The sequence below is a fragment of the Papio anubis genome, chromosome 4, assembly GCF_008728515.1.
Source record: "Papio anubis isolate 15944 chromosome 4, Panubis1.0, whole genome shotgun sequence".
NCBI lineage: Eukaryota > Metazoa > Chordata > Mammalia > Primates > Cercopithecidae > Papio > Papio anubis.
This window is the reverse complement of record NC_044979.1, coordinates 43,034,500-43,054,520: the sequence shown is the minus strand read 5'-3', so window position 1 is coordinate 43,054,520 and position 20,021 is coordinate 43,034,500. Positions and strand designations below refer to the sequence as shown.

At 36.9% G+C, this 20,021-nt stretch overlaps 1 long non-coding RNA gene across 2 annotated transcripts in view; it reads left to right on the top strand.

Moving 5' to 3' along the window:
- LOC103883185 overlaps positions 1 to 11,399 on the top strand; it is a 52,829-nt gene extending 41,430 nt beyond the window's left edge. The window contains exons 1-4 of one of the 2 annotated variants that reach the window (XR_002521155.2): positions 2,878 to 2,965; positions 3,800 to 3,957; positions 8,015 to 8,195; positions 10,528 to 11,399. This is a non-coding gene — a long non-coding RNA (uncharacterized LOC103883185). Of the gene's footprint in view, positions 1 to 2,877; positions 2,966 to 3,799; positions 3,958 to 8,014; positions 8,196 to 10,527 lie in introns of those variants that run through there. The other variant, XR_001901137.3, reaches the window with a different exon arrangement.
- Positions 11,400 to 20,021: the final 8,622 nt, after the last annotated feature.

Genomic DNA, 20,021 nt, shown 5'->3' with positions numbered 1-20,021 from the left:
GTCAAAACTGAACAGAAAAGATGACAGAGAAGGAAGTGCTAAGGGCATGAAATCATTTGAGAGTCTAAATGTGGATTGGATTGAACGCTAAAGAAAATTGAAGAGAAAATGCAAAGTAAAGTATATAAAGTAAATAAAATGGCACAGGCAAAAGGAAGGAACATTAGAAAAAATAAGCAGAGGGGATATTGAAAAATACCTGTACAAGAAAAAGAATTCATCATATAACAGAGAGAGACCAAAAACCAGAAATACATGCCAAAAATACTTGTACATGAATATATTTATTTTTACTGATGATATTTAATGCTCTCAGTCTATAAGTTAGATAATTTAAAGTTAAATCAGCCCTCTGGACTGAGTAATGTATTATTTTTGTATATTTGGGAGATAATGTTTGAACAAATCTTTTTCTTTTGTATTGGCGTATCTCCTGGACTTTTATTAAAATGGAAAACATTAATATAGACTCAAAATAGTCAACACACTACCATGTAAATAAGACTAAGGAGAAGGTAGGGAAGACATGTTCTCCTGATAAAGATAATCTTCTCTTTGTAATTGGACCTCTTACTATGGTTTTAAGTATGACTAAGCACCAGGACAACCCATCCACTTCTCTGAACTTTGTGTATTCACCTCCCACTTAATATCTCTCTTTAGATGTTTAAGATTTTGTCATGGTCAAAACAAAATTATTTATATGTTCTCCAAGTTTTTCTAATTCCGGTTTCCTCCAACCCAGTCAATAACAATTCAACTTTTCCATTTACCAAAATCTGAGTATCATTATTCACAACTTTTTCTTACATTTTATTCCAATCCATCAGCAAATGCAATTGGCTGTACCTTCAAAATACACTTGGAATCCTACTGTAGTCAAACCCAACATCATCTCTCATCTGAATTATTGCAATGACCTTCTAACTGGTCTCCCTATTCCCATTCTTGTTCTCTGCAATGTATTGTTTACACACTAGCAAGAATTCTTTTTAAAGCGTAAGAAAGATGGTATCATATTAGAATTTCCAAAAACTTCTAGTAACCTTCAGCTCCATTCATCCTGTAAGGCCGAACATGATCTTGTCCCTGCAACCTCTCTGGGAGTATTTCTCCCCAGTCTCTTTCTGACTCATTCTACTCTAGCCACATTGGCCTTCTGACTCTCTCCAAAGCATGTACGTTCTCTTCTTTGGGCCCTGGGACTTCTTCTTCACCCTTTTTGAAATTTCTTCCCCCAGATATATGCATGCATCTGTCTATACATGCTATCAATCTCTGCTCAAAGGACACCTTCCTTCTCAGAGAGATTTTTGCTGACCATTCTGCAGAAATAGCATCCTCCTCCTGTTTTTCTCCATTCAAATTATTATGCTTTATTTTTCTTTAGAGCACTTGCTACCACCTAACATTTCATGTATCTGTTTGTTTATTTTACCATCATCTCAATTCTTCCCCCTAGAGCATGATCTCCAGGTGGGATTTAGACTATTTTGTTCACTCTTAAATTCCCAGCGCCTGAAAGAATAAGTGGCTCATAGAATGTACTAATATGTACTTGTTGAATGCATGACTGATTTAGAAGCCTGGAGCAGAGAAAAAGTATATACACTTTATGTGCCAAAGTTACATAAAGTGGTAGAGTGGGCATAAGAACCCAACATTCTGATTCTGGAGTAGTGCTTTAAATCACTCTTCTCTACTGAACCTGAGAGAGCTAGTGTAAGGATTAAAAGATGTAACCTAGCAAGACTCCGTCTCAAAAAAAAAAAAAAAAAAAAAGATGTAACCTAGGTCAATTTTCCATCCTCACACTTTATGTGCAGTAATTACGGAGTAAATGACAATTATCTACTTATCCCCAGGACTTCCTCAACTTTAGTCCCCTAATGGTTGGTAATAGAAGATAAAGTCTGTTAACAGTCATTGATTTTTAAATATCCAACTTGAAATCTACTTTGTACTTATCACAGAAGGGAATAAGTGATGTGACTGTCCCAAATTTTAAGTAAAATGGCTTTTTCCAGTTGTTCCCTATAAAATACATATAGTGTCCTGACCATCTAGAATCTTTGGTCAATTTGACCTCACTCATAAAATTCTAAATTAAAAAAGAGGGCAAAATGTAAGGAAGTGGAGGTAGAATGTACCAAGACTGTGTATAAATGCACTATCCCATATATATACATATTCTATGTATTCCTTAGAAAGATAGAATGCAGGTAAAAACTAGTAAGTATGGGTTGTTTATTTGTTTGAACAAGCAAACTTCAGACTCTTATGGCCTGACTTGAAGGTTAAACACAACTAGACCCAGGGTGATGTTGTCTTCACCTCTGCCCCTTCCCACAGTGTTCCACTACTATTCTCTTCCACACTTTTGAGTCTTTCATGGGGTCCAGTGAAGGTCAGCTGCTGCTGGACATCTGGCACTTGGTAGAAATAGTAACAATATGTAGATTGTAATAAGCAAGGCATTTTTTGAAGTAAAATTGAACGTACTGTACACAAATACTTGATCTACAACCAGCAAAACCCCAGATTCAAGCACCAGTTCTCTAAAGTGTTTGCAGAAACCCTAAGTGTGCTAGAGGTAATCCATTGGGTAGGCAGGAGAAAAAGATAATAATTTTTATGTATTTTTATTGTTGTGTAATAAACTAAGAAGGAAATGAAACTTCAATGACAATCTGTGTATTTACAGTAATTATATATACAATTTAGAAATAAAGCATATTGAAATGCAAAGTAAAATTATTTTACTGATAGCATTCCATCATAAGAAGATATTAGATTATATTATTCATTTTATTTTTCAGAATAACAACTTACCCCAAACTTAATGGTTTAAAGCAACACATAGTTTTATCACACAGTTCCATGAATCATGAGTCCTGGCATGGATTACCTGTGTCCTGACCTGGAAGCTCCACTGGAAAAGAACGTGCTTCCAAGTTTACTTGAGGTTGTTGAAAGAGTTTATTTCCTTGTAGATATATGACTGATGACCTCAGGCCCCAGAAAACTTCCTGCCTGGTGGCCCTCTCCATGGGTAGTATGTAATATGGCTGTTTGCTTCTTCACAGCCAAAAAGAGAATCTCTCTGCCTCCAGTCTGTTAAGGCAAAGTATTACATAACAAAACAAAGTCACAGAAATTGACATCTTATCACCTTTACCATATTCTATGGTTTAGAAGCAAGTAATAGGTTTCACCTGCACTCAAGGAGGGGTCATTATTCAAGGCTCCTTGTGGGTCATCTTAGAGTATGTCTTCCATAGAGACCATCCTTCAAAAGAATATCTAAAGGCTGTCTCACTTCAAAACCTAAAGATTACTTTTAATTTTTTAAAAAACCTAGCTAAAACATGCCTTTCTTCCTGGAAAATGTATTAAATCAATGCAACTCAACTCTGATCACTTCCTACATTGGATTTCTTCAACATTTATGTGCTAAGTTCAGGCTGTATTACGTTGTACTTGTCAGTTGATGCTAACAAGTGTGTTTATTTTGTGTTCCTCCCATGTACATATACTTCAAGGACATAAATTTAGCTTTATCTCATAAATAATAACACTGCTATATTAAGATTGTCAGAGACGGTAATGTTTTTCATCCACCCTTCCTGTGTTCACTAGCACACTTATAGTGTGAAATGAGAAATTCCACATCTTGCAGAAAGCAAAATGAAGACTGAGGGGCTATGCAATGTAGTTGGAACACATAGCAGTGGTCACTGACATGGTAGGTATTAGACCTCAACATTTTCAATCCTTTATCCTTTGTTCATTCCATCAGATCATACTGTTTCCAATTAGCTAGGAGTTATCTTTAAAGACAGAAATGATCTTCAAAAAAAAAAAAAAAAAAAAAAGAAATGAAAGCCTTGAGAACTCAATCAGCACTAAAATCTTCCTTCCAATGTTGCGTCTGGATGAATAAGTCCATCCGAAGAGGTATGGCTCTTTTATTTTTAAATTTTAAAGGGGAAAAAGTAGATTACTTACTTTATTAAAAGTGTGCATTTAAGAGTCTAGCTCTTTTGGGCCAGAATTCTCAAAAGAGAATGGAAAATCAGGCTCAGTTTATAAGTCAGTTCTGTGTAGTTGCTCAAGACTCAGAAGCAACTATTTTTGGTTAATTAATTATTTGTTTCAATCTAGTCTTAACAAGGTGAAATAAAATGTTTAGGTCATATATTCACAATTGAATCAATAACTCAATAGAGCCCACATTTTTGCACAATGAAAGCAAATTAATTAATTATATTCCATCAATTTCTTGGCTTTTGGGAAAAAAACTGATAAAAAATAGATTTTATGCTACAGATAATCATGGCTTGTAACATGCTAAGAGAAAAAAAATGCAAGAGTAATTTACTGAATGTGGTTCCTTTCCATGGACAAAAATAGATTATTATAAATGCTAAGAAAATGCTTTTTTTGTTGTTGTTTTTTCTCAGTTTTGCTCTGTTGCCCAGGCTGGAGTGCAGTGGCGTGATCTCTGCTTACTGCTACCTCTACTTCCCTGTTCAAGGGATTCTTATGCCTCAGCCTCCCGAGTAGCTGGGATTATAGACATGCACCAGCACGCCTGGCTAATTTTTGTATTTTTAGGGGAGACAGGGTTTCATCATGCTGCTCAGGTTGGTCTCAAACTCCTGACCTCAAATGATCCGCCTGCTTCGGCCTCTCAAAGTGCTGGGATTACAGGCATGAGCCACCACACCCTACCTAGGAAAAAGCATTTCTAAGATTTAGTAAAATGTCCCTTTTACCAAGAAAAATGGTAATAATTCTACCATTGCTTCTATAAGAGATTCTCCTAGATCCTCACTCACTAAACTCTGATATCCACAAACTTCTGCTTCTTCTTCATCAAGTGGCTCTTTCCATAGCATGCAAGCAGCATGTTACAAGAGAGGCTATGGGAACACAGGGATGGTAGGAGTATTAGTATGTCTGCTCACTGACGAAACCATGATTCTTCATGTCTTCCTCTTGTGTAAATTACAGCAATACAAGATAACAGCAATACCTGCTTTTGTTAACAGGCAAATCGCTAACCTGCTGTTGCCACATTTGTGTCTCTTTTAAACCTTTTCATCATTTAAATTAAAATACAGCTAGGAATTAAAAGGGAAGTTTGCCATTTCTCATTCGATCAGATATCCAAAAACAAAGTGAATCTTTTCAATATCATGAGGTTCGCATGGTGAACACTAAGAGATCTTTTCAGAAAAAGTGTTGGTTAAGTCCTTTGTCATATTATGAGTACATTTTAAAATAATATAAATGATCTTTAATCATGATTTAACATAGTTTTTAATAAATTCAAATGTATATTTGTTCCTCATTGAATTTTAATGTCAGAATTTTGTAAATGAAATCAGTATTTTTCTAATTGGTTCTCTGCTGATTTTTAAAAATCATCAACCCTATGATACATTTTGGGAGTTTAGTGTAGGGAGTACACACACACATTGCATTCTGTCATTTTTTAAGTCCCCTCTAATGAATTCTTAATTACATTATTCAAAAGATCCATTATTCAGCATTCATCTCACTGCGAAATGAAAGTCTTTACCTGACATGTGAATGAAATGAGTCTAAATGCTTTCCATGCCACCTAGGGATTCTGAATAGACTTTTAGCTTAACAGCAGCAATAGGCTTCATTTCTGCTTTAAATTTGTGTGGATTGTTTTTAGAGATAGGTTAGCTATGCAATAGTCTACCAATCTGAGCAGCACTTAAATTCCATTTTGTTCTCAGACTTACCTTGGGACAGAAAAACTGCACACAAGGTCAGATGATTGCTGAAGGTAGAAGAAATGCCATACATATACAAGATTTGATAACTGTAAAAGCCTTCAGATGCAAGTGTGCATCACCTACAACACTAACTTTAGATGAGGAGAGCAAACTTCCTAAGAGCTGCTTGTACATTTTCTCCTTTCTCATTGTGAAGGAAAAGTGGAAGCAGCCAGAGAAACTCAGAGACCTTCAACTGATAACAAGATTTTTTCTTAATCACACTTCCATTGCTTTCAGCAGACTAATGCATAATACTGGTAGTAAGAAATTGTCTCAGGCTTTATGTGCCTTTTGTAGCCATGCCTAAAAATGAGCCATAGTTACTATTTATCAAGCAGCCCTCATATCTCCAAATGAGGCCCACAGAAGATATCTAACAAGAACATAAGCTGATGTGATAGTAATATATAATAGTCTGTATTCCAGAACTCGAAACAGTTCTACAGAATATAAGCAAAGCTGCTAGAGATATAGGTTTAGTGAAAGCCAAGTTCATCTTCTAAATAACATAAAGTAACAAACTCAGAATCTTTGCCCTGCCTGCCCCCAGTTTCAGGAGAGGAAATTATCAAAAGCATCTAACAAGATGGGCTTACCTTAAATTTGGTTTTTGTTTTGGCTTGGCTTGCTTTAGCTTGGTTTTCTAGAGTGTGTGAATTACTACTTGCTCTATTAGGCTTGGGGGTGTGTCTATGTGCAACAAGTGACCAAGTGTAGCCCTATGTCACACATTCAGCTATGTGTAGCTAAATGACTAAATTACTTCATGTAATTGCATCTAATGTTAAGTTAACAAAAACACTGAATCTCCAAGTCCAATTCAAAATATCATTTTTAGAGATAGCATAAGCTTATTAACTTATTTAGTTCATGATTCAGTGTTCTCTCTTTACAGGAAGTAGGAAATATCCTTAGGCCAAAAAAACTACATTTCTCTTCCACTATTGTTTTTATAACTGCCATTGTACCTAAAATTGGAGAAGAAATTTTTCTGCAACTGCTGCATAAAGTGAAGAAAGTAATAGGGAAACATCTTACCATAAAATTACTCCAAACACAGTAGGTTTGTTGTATCCTCAGGATAAAAAAAATGCATTTTAATATTGCCATATTAAGTGAATATCTTGAAAACCAATGAACATGTATTAAAGAATACAGAAAAAATGGCAGTCCACAATGCAATAACAATAGAGATGTGTCATAGAACTCGAATGTCATTAATTCAGTAGAAGTCATGAATAGGTGGAGATTTACCCTTTTCCCGTTTTTGGTAAGTTTAAGATTATTACATCAATGGAAGGTCCAATCTTAAATATATATCTGATCAGCCACAGGTGAAGCTTAAGGTGTGGCTTTCGAGTTGCTCTGACTCCCATCCCTGCTGTATTGGAAAGAAGAATGAAAAGATAAAACTTAGAATCAGTCCTATGAGTTGTAGTTCTTTCTAGGAGATAATGCCCACGATAATATACTTAAGGATTGGTTAATGAAACACCTGGCAATACTTCCTAGCTGCAAACAGACAAAAAAATAAGCAAATAAATAAATTAATATAAATCCATTATTTAAAATGCATGTGAGATATCAGAGAAAAACTCATGTTAATCCACTCCTCTAATAGGCAATGTATGTGAGTGTAGCTCATGGGGACTTCAGTTTTCTCACTGCAAGGAGTGGGCCTCCCCTGCTGAAGATTTCTCCCCTGAACTCTAGCCCCAGCAGTCAAAGCCCTCAAAGCTAAAGGCTAAGTCCACAAGTATGATAGAAGACTTCTTGATGTAAGTCAAAGTAGAAAATTTGAAAAGTATTCTTTTTTGTTGTTGTCGCGTCACTGCCAGATTTCGGTATCAGGGTGATGCCGTCCCCTAGAATGAATTAGGGAGGAATCCCTCCCCTTCAATTCTTTTGATAGTTTCAGCAGGAATGGTACCAGCTCTTCTTTGTACCTCTGGTAGAATTCAGCTATGAATCTCTCTGGTCCTGAGCTTTTCAAATGAGTCTAATCATAACAAACACATTTACATAAGGATGAAACCAGTGCAAAACTTACCAGAGCATCTGGGTACCCTTGGTTCCTGAGCCAAGGAAATAAAGATCAGCACAAATTCTATTTCTAAGATGGTGTTGCATGTGTTGGAAAAAAGTTCTGTGGTAAAAAATATGATTTTATATTTATCAGAGCCTTTTTCATTTTACAGAAGAAAACAGATCAGACTTCTCTCCCAGGGAAGGCATGTCCCCACAGCCTGGCTAGACTGTTTTATGTCTTGCTACCCGTATTCCAATGCAGGTGGAAAGTAGACCTTAAAATAAAAGAAGCAGACAAAGAACTTGCCAAGCTTCCACATACAACATATGCACATTTGTAGAAAATAAAAGGTATGTTTAGGGGGAAAGTTGAGGCTGTTTAAGTTAAGAGTGCTGACGGAATGAGGAACCCCTTGCTTGATGTCTGGCAATTTACAAGGCTATGCACAGTTAGTTTTTCATCCGTAATGCAACAATCCATGTTTGTCTCTGATGCTGCCAGGGAAAATATACTCGTGCAGCCTAAGAAAAATATTTAAAAGTGAAAGAAACAACTATTTAATTATCTTGTTTTCTCTTACAGTTATAAAGGCTGATGTTACTTAAAATCTCAAAAGTTCTTTCCCTGCTTTCCCTCAGAACCATTGTAAACATCAACTATTGTTTACAAGATGTAACTTATTACTTTGAAATATCATTTTATTATTTTTAAATGAGGTAATTTGCAATTCCCTGTACCATCATAGGTGTCTCTTTCTGAGCCTCTTTGATAAAGGAAATTTATAAACTAATAACAGAGTGTGTTTTCTGTGTGACAATTTAATTTATTTTTAACAAATCGATGCTGCACTTTAACTTTCTGATTATTTACCATTTATGTAACTATTGACACTGAAACTGCATTATAGAGTATTTTAGCTCTCTACTGATAATGATAAACAGCAAGAAAGAAATGAAACTCCTTATAAAGGGCATTCATTCAACAAGTATAATTAATATTCTCTTCCTTTGTTAAAAATAATAGCTGTTTTCTGTTTGTTCCTTTTCATTTCAATTAAACTATCCTTAGTGTTTCACATACAGGAAGACTTCCTTTTGTTCATTTTTTTTCTTTTTGTCACAAGAAAGCAAGCATTGGAACTTCCTCCTAATCTAGTAGTATTGGCTATAACATGCTTGGATACAGGAACTAATAACAAAGCCCATTTTCTATTTTTTTTAGCAATTACTCAAATAATACATTCTTATATTCAAGGCATTTTTAAAAACTATTTCAAATAGGCTAAATACGTTAATTACATGGTTCTCAAGATCGTTTCTCAATCCCATTCCCACCACTCTGTGAAGCCCCAGAGGTCTTATCAATTCCTTGAAAAGTTCTGCCATTGATTCTGAAATTATGAAATTATAAGACAGAAGTACGAGTTTCTCACAGTCATTAATGTGTTAAAGGAGATGTACACTAGAGGCGATCCTTAAAGTTTAAACTTAGAATTATTGATAGCTATAAAAGCACTGGCTCAAAACCACCTAACCTTCTTAGCTGGTTAAAAGAGTATAATCCTCTCAGTTATTAGAAGACCTTTGAAGTGAAACACAGAAACTCAGCCCTTCTGCCTGTTTTTAAAATTCTCCTTGACTATAGACTAAATCACAGGGCAGTGTGGGCTGAGCCCTGTCTGTGCAGTGAGCAGCAGATTACTTTACTTGAACTTTGCTCCAGTCAGGACATTTTAAGGCTTATAAATCTTGAATCCATCTAAGTTCACCTTAAATTAGCCTTGCAAAAACACACTCCAAACTCCAGTTGTCAGCCTGGTGGCTTTTGGCCAGATGCCACTCGGCAGCCAAAACACTGATTAATTGTCATCTTCTCTTCTCTCTCTCTCTCTCTTTTTTTTTTTTTTTGTCTTAGACACTATTTTTAAGGGGGAAAAAAAGAATATGCAAACTAATTTGATTCCGGTAGCAGCTGTAGCTGAATAATGGTATTGTTAGCAGGTACATTTTATATTTAAAATTTATTTGATGAAAACAGAGAGCCAGGCAGCTTAGCTGTGTATATATATTCAACAATGCCATCTACTGCACAAGAAATCTGGGGCTGGGCCAAGAAGCCATGCCAAGATACAACAGATTTTTCAATTTTCCAGCAAATAGAAACAAAATACTGGTTTCAGAAGGTGTACTCAACAAACACTTCCCAATGTGTTTCTGATTTGCGGTCAGAATGTTTTTACTGCTGGTGCCCTGCACTTTTGAGACATTTATTTCCTAAAAGAAAGATTCCTTTCTATAAACCTCAACTGTCTGTTTTTCAAAGCAATTTAAAATCAAACACACAAATAAAATTCTTAACATATGGAAACCTTCACATGAGGCCTTACGTATTCAGAGTTAAAATTGTTTTACAAACTGTAATGCTTTGCAGATGAAAATACAGAAAGGATGACTGTTTTTAGCACTAATGCTTTTTGACAGCGTTAAACCTTGTTTTAGTAATTGACATCAAAATGTTTGGTGGTTTTAAATGGACTATTAATAAAAATGGCATGTTTTAAGTTTTTTAGAAATTGTGCTTAATACTGTGAAGTGGGATAAAATTGCAAATGTAATACGGTGTTTTTATTATAAAAAAAACCTTTATAACAAAACAATCCTGATTCTTCTCCCATTTCTCCAGAGAAACTTCTGAAGCTCAAAGCCAGAAAATGTTTCCTCTTCATCCATCCTCAGATTCTCTGCTGAAATAGACCTTCCACAGATCCCAGTTTGGAAAAAGACAAAGCAAAATAAAACAAAATTGAAAAAAAAAAAAAAACCTAGCATCTTTTGCCATGAGTCCCTAGATTGTTGCTAAATTCAACTGGATCCCATGGCACCACAAAAATGTAGTTAAACATGTCTATTATGAACAGGGAAAAATAAATACTATTAGAAGACGTGAATTTTAGTGCCACCTCTGTCATAAATCATGTTGTATCCAGCAAACCACTTAAAACTTTTCTGATATGAGAAGAGAAATAATAATATTTACTCTGCCAGTATGGAAAGACTATTGGGATGAGATTATTAAATACTCTGTGAAAATCTTGGTAATGAAGGCAAAATTATTTAATTTTATTTAAGGCATCAAGCATCAACCGAGCACCTATCAGCTCTTATCTACAATGCATGGAAGAGACGAAATGGATATGAACATGATGAAACTTACCCTTGTGGAAATGTTGAAGAATGAATTGAATGAAAGTAGAAAATAGGCTGAAGTTCAATCTAGAGATTCATTTGGTTCATAGGGAAAAATAATGAGAAAAGAAATGAAGGAAGAAAATGACACCGTGTGTTTCTGGAACTTGAAATGATCCAGCATTGCAGTTTGAAGATAGAGTAGTAAGCAGAAACAGATATGACTGAGTTTATGGTACATAAAGAAACATTGTAAAAGATTGTCATTCATTTATTGATTCAACAAATATTTATTGAGTGCCTGTCATCAGCCTGAACTATACTAGTCAGTCAGTAAACAAAGGTGAAATAAAGATGTCTACTCCTTGACCTCCTCGTATTCGTATGTAGGACTGGAGACCTTGGACATGATTAAACAGGAAATTCAAAAGATGTAGTTCAGGCCGGATGTGGTGACTCATGCCTGTAATCCCAGCCCTTTGGGAGATCAAAGCGGGAGGACTGCTTGAGCCCAGGAGTTTGAAACTACACTGGGCAACATAACGAGACCCTAGTTCACATTTCCTAGAGACTACTCTGATGTCAGTGTGGGGGGTGGACTCCAGGGATGAGAAATGGAGATTGATGTTAGTACACAGGCCTTTCTTTCTCCTGCCTCTGCGTCCCTCTGTGCCCACTTTCTACGTCATTACTAAGCTCTTTATTATGTTGATAAAAATAATGGGAGAGATAAAACTGCCAAACTGGATAGCACAAGGATAATGGAGAGGATTTACTTTGGAAATGGACAGAACTATGAGGTATTTCTACAAAAGGTAGAGGGGGAGGCAGAAGAGTTAAGAACGACTGGCGTGTTTGTTTGTTTGTTTGTTTGTTTGTTTTGGACAGAGTCTCGCTCTATCGCCAGGCTGGAGTGCAGTGACGCCATCTCGGCTCACTTCTGTAACCTCTGCCTCCTGGGTTCAAGTGATTCCCCTGCCTCAGTGTCCCAAATAGCTGGAACTACAGGTGCCCGCCACCATGCCCAGCTAGTTTTTTGTATTTTAGTAGAGACAGGATGTCATCATGTTAGCCAGGTGGTCTCAATTTCCTGACCTCGTGATCCACCTGCCTCAGCCTCCCAACGTGCTGGGATTACAGGTGTGAGCTACTGTGCCCGGCCTGGCTTATGTTTTTAGAAGCATTTTAGGTTAGAGATTGAGATGTTAGAAGGAAGAAATTTTGAGATGAATAGCTGCTGTCCATGTAAAGGATATTGAGAATGACAGAGATGAAAAAGAAATATTTAAATGGTATAAAGAAATGCAAATTTTGACCCTGATTTTTCTTGAAATTTTAATAGAAAAACAAAGGAACATAGTGGAGAAAATGCTGAGACTGGAATTCTGATTTGGGAAGGAATATAGACCTCAGGAATTGATGTTTCAGGCTGAGACCCAGACATTTGTGTTTGCTAACACGAAAAGAAGCATAAAAAATTTCCTTAGGAATTTATATCAGTCAACAAATACTGAGGAATTTTAGAATACAGAGATCTCATTCTCAAGGAGACTACATTTTAATAGGGCTGGCATTTGTAACCATGTAACATGCTTTAAAAATTAAGATATAAATATAGTAGCTCAACCAGTCATTTCACAAGGTACACGTATTTCAAAACATGTTGCACATGATAAATGTGTATTTTTATTTGTCAATTAAAATTTTTAAAATATAAAAAATATAATTGACAAATAAAAAATTTATATATTTATAGTAAACAATGTAATGTTTCAATATATGTATACATTATGACATGGCTAAATCAAGCTAATAAGCCTATGCATTGTCTCACACACTTATTTTTTTGGTGAGAACATTTAAGATCTTAGCAATTTTCAAGTATACATTATTATTAATATTAACTATAGCCACCATACTGTATAATGCATCTCCTGAACTTCTTCACCCTAATCAAAACCTCAAACCCTTTGACCAACATGTTCTCATCAGCCATCCCTCACCCTGTTCTGTGGCAACCACCATTCCACTCTCTGCTTCTAGGAATTCAACTTTTCTAGATTCCACATACAAATGAGGTCATGCAGTATATATCTCTCTGTGCCTGGCTTATTTCACTTAGTGTAATGTGCTCCAGTTTCATCCATGTTGTTGCAAATGAGGATTCCCTTCATTTTTAAGCTGAATAGTATTCCATTTTGTAAATGTGTCACATTTTCTTTATCCATTCATCCATTGAGAGATTCTTAGTTTGACTCCATATCTTGGCTGCTGTGAACAATGTTGTAATGAATGAGGGATTGTAGATTATCTCTTCAACATAATGGTTTCTTTTTTATTATAATTTTTATTTCAGGTTCAGGGGGTACACATGCAGGTTTGTTATTTAAGTAAATTCGTATCATAGGTGTCTGGTGTACAGATTATTTCATTACCCAGGTAATAAACATAATACCCAATAGGCATTTTTCTGATTCTCTCCCTCCTCCCATCTTCCACCCTCAAGTGGAACTTAATGTCTGTTGTTCCGCTCTTTGTGCCCATGTGTTCTCATTGTTCAGCTGTCACTTATAAATAAGAACATGCAGTATGTGGGATTTTTGTTCTTGTATTAGTTTGCTAAAGCAATGGCCTCCAGCTCCATCCATGTTGCTGCAAAGGACATGATCTCATTTGTTTTTTATGGCTCTGTAGTATTTCATGATGTATATGTGCCACATTTTCTTTAGTTTACTGTTGATGGGCATTTAGATTGATTCTATTTCTTTTCTTTTCTTTCTTTCTTTCTTTTTTTTTTTTTTCTTTTTCTTTTTGAGATGGAGCCTTGCTCTGTCGCCCAAGTTGGAGTGCAGTGGCGTGATCTCTGCTCCCTGCAAGCTCCGCCTCCTGGGTTCATGCCATTCTCCTGCCTCTAGTCTATTTCTTTATTATTGTGAATAGTGCCACAATAAATGTATATTAGTAGCATAAAATGTGTCTTTATGGTACAACATACTGATTTCATTTCCTTTGTATGTATAACCAGAAATGGGATTGTTAAAGTGGTAGTTCTAGTTTTAATTTTTTGAGGAAACTCCATAATAGATGCGCTAATTTACATTCCCATCAACCGTACACAAGAGTTCTCTTTTCTTCACATCCTCACCAACATTTGGTATCTTTTGTCTTTTTGATAACAGCCATTCTAACAGCTGTGAGGTGATATCTCTTGCTGCTGTATAAGTAAGTCATGGTACAGGGGAAGGGTATTGTAAAGACCAACCAACCAGTTGGAAGAACAATGGTGAGTCCAATCTACTGGTGGCTTGGGAAGATGTGTGTGTTTGAAGGGAGAGAGGGTGGGTATGAGGTAGGAAGTCAAGAGTTTTGTGTTGGTCATGATAAATTGATCATGACCTGTTAGATATTAATATAAGAAGAACAAAATGTTTACTTGGGAAAGATCTGGGTGAGAGGTGTAAATTTGAACTTCATCAGAACAAAGATATTATTTGAAGCCAAGACTGTAGAAAGAGAAATGAAAAAGGTAAAGAACAGAGACCTGAAAAATTCTGACATTGAAAAGTCTGGTATAGAAGGGAAAACAAGGAAAGGAAATTGAGGAAAAGTCACCTTGCATAGAAGATGGATTAAGAGTAAAGGAGTAGTCAAATAGTTTATATACTGGTGAAAGGTCATAAAAATAAAAGCTGAAAATTATTATTGGCTTATCAAGATGAAGACAATTGATGACTTTGACAAAATTCACTTCGTACTGTGATGGGGACGACTGAACTGAGGATGGAAGGAGTTGAAGTAGCGGCAGTGCAAAGAGACTCTCTGCCAGCCACTCTATCAATTACACAGATTTTACTCCACTCAAAGGGATATTCTTCCACTCATACACACCCTGAATGCCATTTCCTCTCCCTTTCTCTTGGAATTTGCCTCTATAATATTTCTCTCTCAGCCCCGAAACATTAATTTCTCATTCATGCAATTAAATCTTCCTAATTAAGCCAGTATAATATGGCTTAATTTTCACTTACCTTAAAAATATTTCCCTTCATGGTTATTTTTTTCATTCCATTGACTGCCCTAGTTTTCTGCTGCTTTTTCTGTCCAAGTAACAAGATGAAAATCGGGTTTTAACCCACATCAAATTTATCAAGAAATTAGACTTATCCTTAGAAAGAGGGCAGAAACATAATCCCCTGGTAGATTTTGTGCCCACCATGGGTCAGGTAGGCTGCAGAACAACTGGAATAGATTAATTGCCAGCATACGCCCAGGATCAGGAATTCACAGGGATCACCATTCCAGGATTAGAGAAGAATCAGTTTGCCTCATGATTGTCACATGCTGCTGAAATTCTGCAGAAGTGGCAGGCATCAGATGCAGAGAAATGCTGAGTACTGAAGTCAGAATCCAAAGACCCAGTACTAGAGAAAATTCATGGATTCAAGACCACCAGGATCTCCATCATGGTGACTGACTGTTTTGTAGTGGTTAAAAAGCAGAGCAGAGAATGTCTGAAACTCATGTGTTAAATGCCTCATTGTGTACCAATGAACAAAGAATACTCCCTCACATTTAAAAAAAAAAAAAATCAGATTTGAGAAACAGCCATTACAGGCCACACAACCTTAATTCAGAATAATTTGGAGTTGGCACTTTTGTGAGGATTTGTAGTAAAAAATTAGAGAGTCTTATCTGTCATCTTAAAACAGAGGGACCCTTGCTTTTCTCACTATTGGTAAAGTTAACTAATCAGACCTAAGGAGGAAGAAAGACAACCATGGTGCCCTCAAGAACGGAAATTGAGTTCATGAAGTGCTGCAGGTAAAGGTGAGCCTCCTGAAATCAGCCCTTCAGCAGGAGAGTTCCTAGTAAGTACACAGATAATCAGGTTTCCCACTCTCTGCCAGGAAATCTCCTAAAACCAACTTAGATCAAGTTTGGAGAATGAGCCTACCAATTTTCTTCTAGTGTAGCAAGAAAGATCATAAACAGGATAGCAATGACCACTAATCGATCTCTGGTCCTTTGCAGATACCAGAAGAGGTGGAGGTGGTACATATTTACAACATTTGTTACAGAAAATGAGACACAACTTGACAGAAGTAATGTTATTTGACCCAACAGGAGGGGGAAAGCAGAATTTGTGTGGAGAGTAAGATGCTGATGTTTGGACATGCAGAGAAGAAGAGTTTCCATATAGCAGGAAAAGGTACCATTAATTCTCCTTTTTGTTGTTGTTGTTGTTTTTGAGGCGGAATCTCACTCTTGTCACCCAGGCTGGAGTGCAGTGACGTGATCTCGGCTTACTACAACCTCTGCCTCCTGGGTTCAAGTGATTCTACTACCTCAGCCTCCAGAATAGCTGGGAATATAGGTGCCTGCCACCAGGCCCCGCTAATTTTTTTTTTTTTTTTTTGTATTTTTAGTAGAGATGGGGTTTCACCATGTTGGCCAGGCTGGTCTCGAACTCCTAACCTCAGGTGATCCACCAGCCTCAGCCTCCGAAAGTGCTGGGATTAGAGGCGTGAGCCACTGCACCTGGTCAGGTGTCATTAGTTTTCAAGGAGAAAACACAGGAGTCTAATAAACTAATCCCTTCTTTGCTTTACCCCACAGCCCTTTCTGCTTTTTCTCCAGCTTGTAAGGAAGAGTCTAGATATTCCCGCATAACACTAAGGCCTTCTAAGGGTCATTACTAGAAAAAGAAGAAATTACAAGCTGGGGAAAAAGATATACTAGAGTTTAGTTTTGAGAAGGGATGCAATGCTTCAGAGAAGAAGCTGTCGTCCACATGGACCATGAGGTAAAGAGACAGAGATGGAGGAATTTAAGATATAATTTCTTTTTATTAGTAATATTCTTTCTGTCCTTTGGTATTTATTAAAAGATTGAGTAGATTATATCTGATTAGATGAGATTAACGATTCTGGGTTTTGTTTTGTTTTTGTTTTTTTGTTTCTTGATTGCTGTTTCTTTGAATGTAATTCCATATGGTAATTAAGGTCCCATTTTTATTTTGGTTATATTCTTGATAATCCAAACAAGATAAGATAAGGAACTAACCTAGGCTGTCACCGTAATAATTATGAGAATGGGATACAATGAATATTTACATAATTCATTAGACAGAATAAGATAATTGCCCTGGACATAAGAAGAGAAGAGAAAGAAACAGTCTAAGATGTTTACCCAGGTTAGTCAATTGGTTCAGTGAGAATAGCAACAACTATGGGGTTTGAGGAAGAAAATTAATAACCTAAGTTGAAGACAACCAGTAGGCAATGGGATATCAATGTTTGCAGCTTATGGCAGAGTCAGAGCCAGAAATTCCCCTGCATGCTGGTGAAAAATAAACCCATGGGAAGAGATGAGATTCCCTAAGGCAGACGAATCAGTTAGGATCTCTAGAGGAATCCAAGGGCATCCTGAGATAGTTAATTGGCCAATTGTTAATTACAATTCTAAAATGTTAGCCACAACTAATGTTCTTCAGATAATGTAGCAGTGCAAAGTAAAGAAAATAGCTATCAACTATTAACAATAACATAAATTATGTTATTATTACCATAGCAACTATGCTATGATTCTTGGCTTTCCTTATCCTGTGCCAGCCCTTTTACCTATGCAGAGTTTTGGATCTGATGGAGTGACTCATACGTTTATTCTCACAGATTCTAAGCAATTGGTGGTCATGTCTTCACTGGATTAGCACAGTTTTCTAAGGATAATTAGGCAAGAGAGTATCAAGTGATACCACAGTGATGCCTCTAAGTTCGAAACACAGTCTCTTTTATTCTATTAAGTAACAATAACCTAATTTCTTTCTAGTTATTGTGACAAATCACCCAGGAGAGTGTAGTGACCTCCACCTTCTCTGCCTAATGGTTCAGCAGCATGAGATGCCCAAAATGTCCTGGGAATAGTTTTAGCTTCCAGTTCATTGTGAAGATGTTGATATTGACTCATGGAAGCATTTGGGCATTATGACCTTCAAATTATCGAACCATATTATTTGGCACAGGATGCAAAATTTCTTCTACTGTGTGAATAATTGTGGGAGGAGGATGCTAGCCACTGTGATTAATGCTTTCAATCCCAGAACTTTGGGAGGCCAAGGTGGCAGAGTTGCTTAAGCCCAGGATTTCACGATCAGTCTGGGCAACATAGTGAGACCCCACTTGTACAAAAAAAAAAAGAAAAAGAAAAAAAGAAAAAGTAGCCAGGCATAGTGGTGCATATCTGTAGACTCAGCCACTTGGGAGGCTGAGGCCAGAAGGCTGGAGAATCACTCGAGCCTGAGAGATCAAGGCTGCAGTGAGCTGTGATCGTGCCACTGCACTCCAGCCTGGGTGACAGAGTGAGACCCTGTCTCAAAAAAAAAAAAAAAAGGAATAGTTGGTGAGAAGAGCCACTTCCACCTCTATGCTTTGACTCACAGACTTACCCATCCTATCAATGAAGCCTAAATTGGTTGCTGGATTAAAACATATACTTCACAATGTAGGAATAGCATCCTCATCTCACAAGGTGTTGTCTCCTTGTTTGAACTGTAACTGAGCCTTTGGTGGGCCATTCCACTGTTCTTTCAAACTGGCTACCACTGCTATAAAATGCAGTCCTAGTCAGAGAAGATATATAGGGGAAAATGGCAGTTGATCAAGTCATTCTCTAAGTTCATGAATAGTGCCGCTTGCAGGAGCATTGCAGGCAGGGAAGGTAAATCTTTATGTAGAATATGTAGTTGTACCCATGAGAGCCACCTTCTCTGATGAGAGGGGTCAACATTTTTTAGGGCCACCCTTGAGTGGGACTGGAGTACAATATCTATTCATTACCTTCCATCTTTTCTGCCAGAGCCCTAATTTTCTTCTGAGAAGTCATATCCATGTGCCAGAAAACAAGTAGGGTTACTATTATTCAGTCACAAGAGATGAATATTACAAATAAAATATTACAAAAAAATTAGAACTCTAGACTATTCTAAGCCAGTCACGATTGTGTTTTCCCTTTCTAGGATAAGTAGTAAAATTTTAACTGAGATGTAATGGAATATGCTGAGGGACTTCTTGGAAATGAGTCCTCCTCCTAAAAGGTTATGTATAAAATGAACAGACCCTTTCTGGCCTCTGCATGTGACACCTGGATCTAAAGCAAGCATCTTGAGAAAATAAAGGGCATTACCTTAAGTGCATAAGCCAACAAAGTGAGGATGGCATACTGGAAAAAAACAACCTAGATCCTTGATAATGTTGTTAAGCCACTGAATTAGCCTCTCATGGAATTGCTTTGCCTTTAAACTTATTATGTGCAAAACAAGAAACAAAACTCCAAAATGTGGAAATGACTGAATGAAGGAGGTAGGGCAAAGGGCAAAGGTAAGGATCTTATGCTTCCTGTCTAGAAGTCAGGAGTTTGGCAGCCTTGTAGAGATAGGGAAGAAATAGATGATTAGGACATAGGACTAGTAAAATCAGTCTCTCATTGAATGATCTACAAAAGATAAAGGAGTCAAACTGGAACAAATATAGGATTGTGGGTGGTTTCTTTCACTCAAGTTTATTTTTTTTAAACTCAAATCTACTTTTTAAAGCTTTCATGTAGAGACCATTAAAACTGAGAACTAAGGAGTTGATCAGTACACCAAATCTAAGTGCTACTGATTTCCTTCCTTCCTTCCTTCCTTCCTTCCTTCCTTCCTTCCTTCCTTCCTTCCTTCCTTCCTTCCTTCCTTCCTTCCTCTCTCTCTCTCTCTCTCTTTCTTTCTTTCTTTTTCTTTCTTTCTTTCTTTCTTTCTTTCTTTCTTTCTTTCTTTCTTTCTTTCTTTCTTGCTTTCTTTCTTTCTTTCTTTCTTTTTTTGGAGACAGGGGTCTCACGCTCACGTATAGGCTGGAGTGATGGCGTGATCTTGGCTCACTGCAACCTCTGCCTTCCGGGCTCAAGCAATCCGCCAGCCTCCCAGGTATCTGAGACTACAGGCACGTGCCACCATGC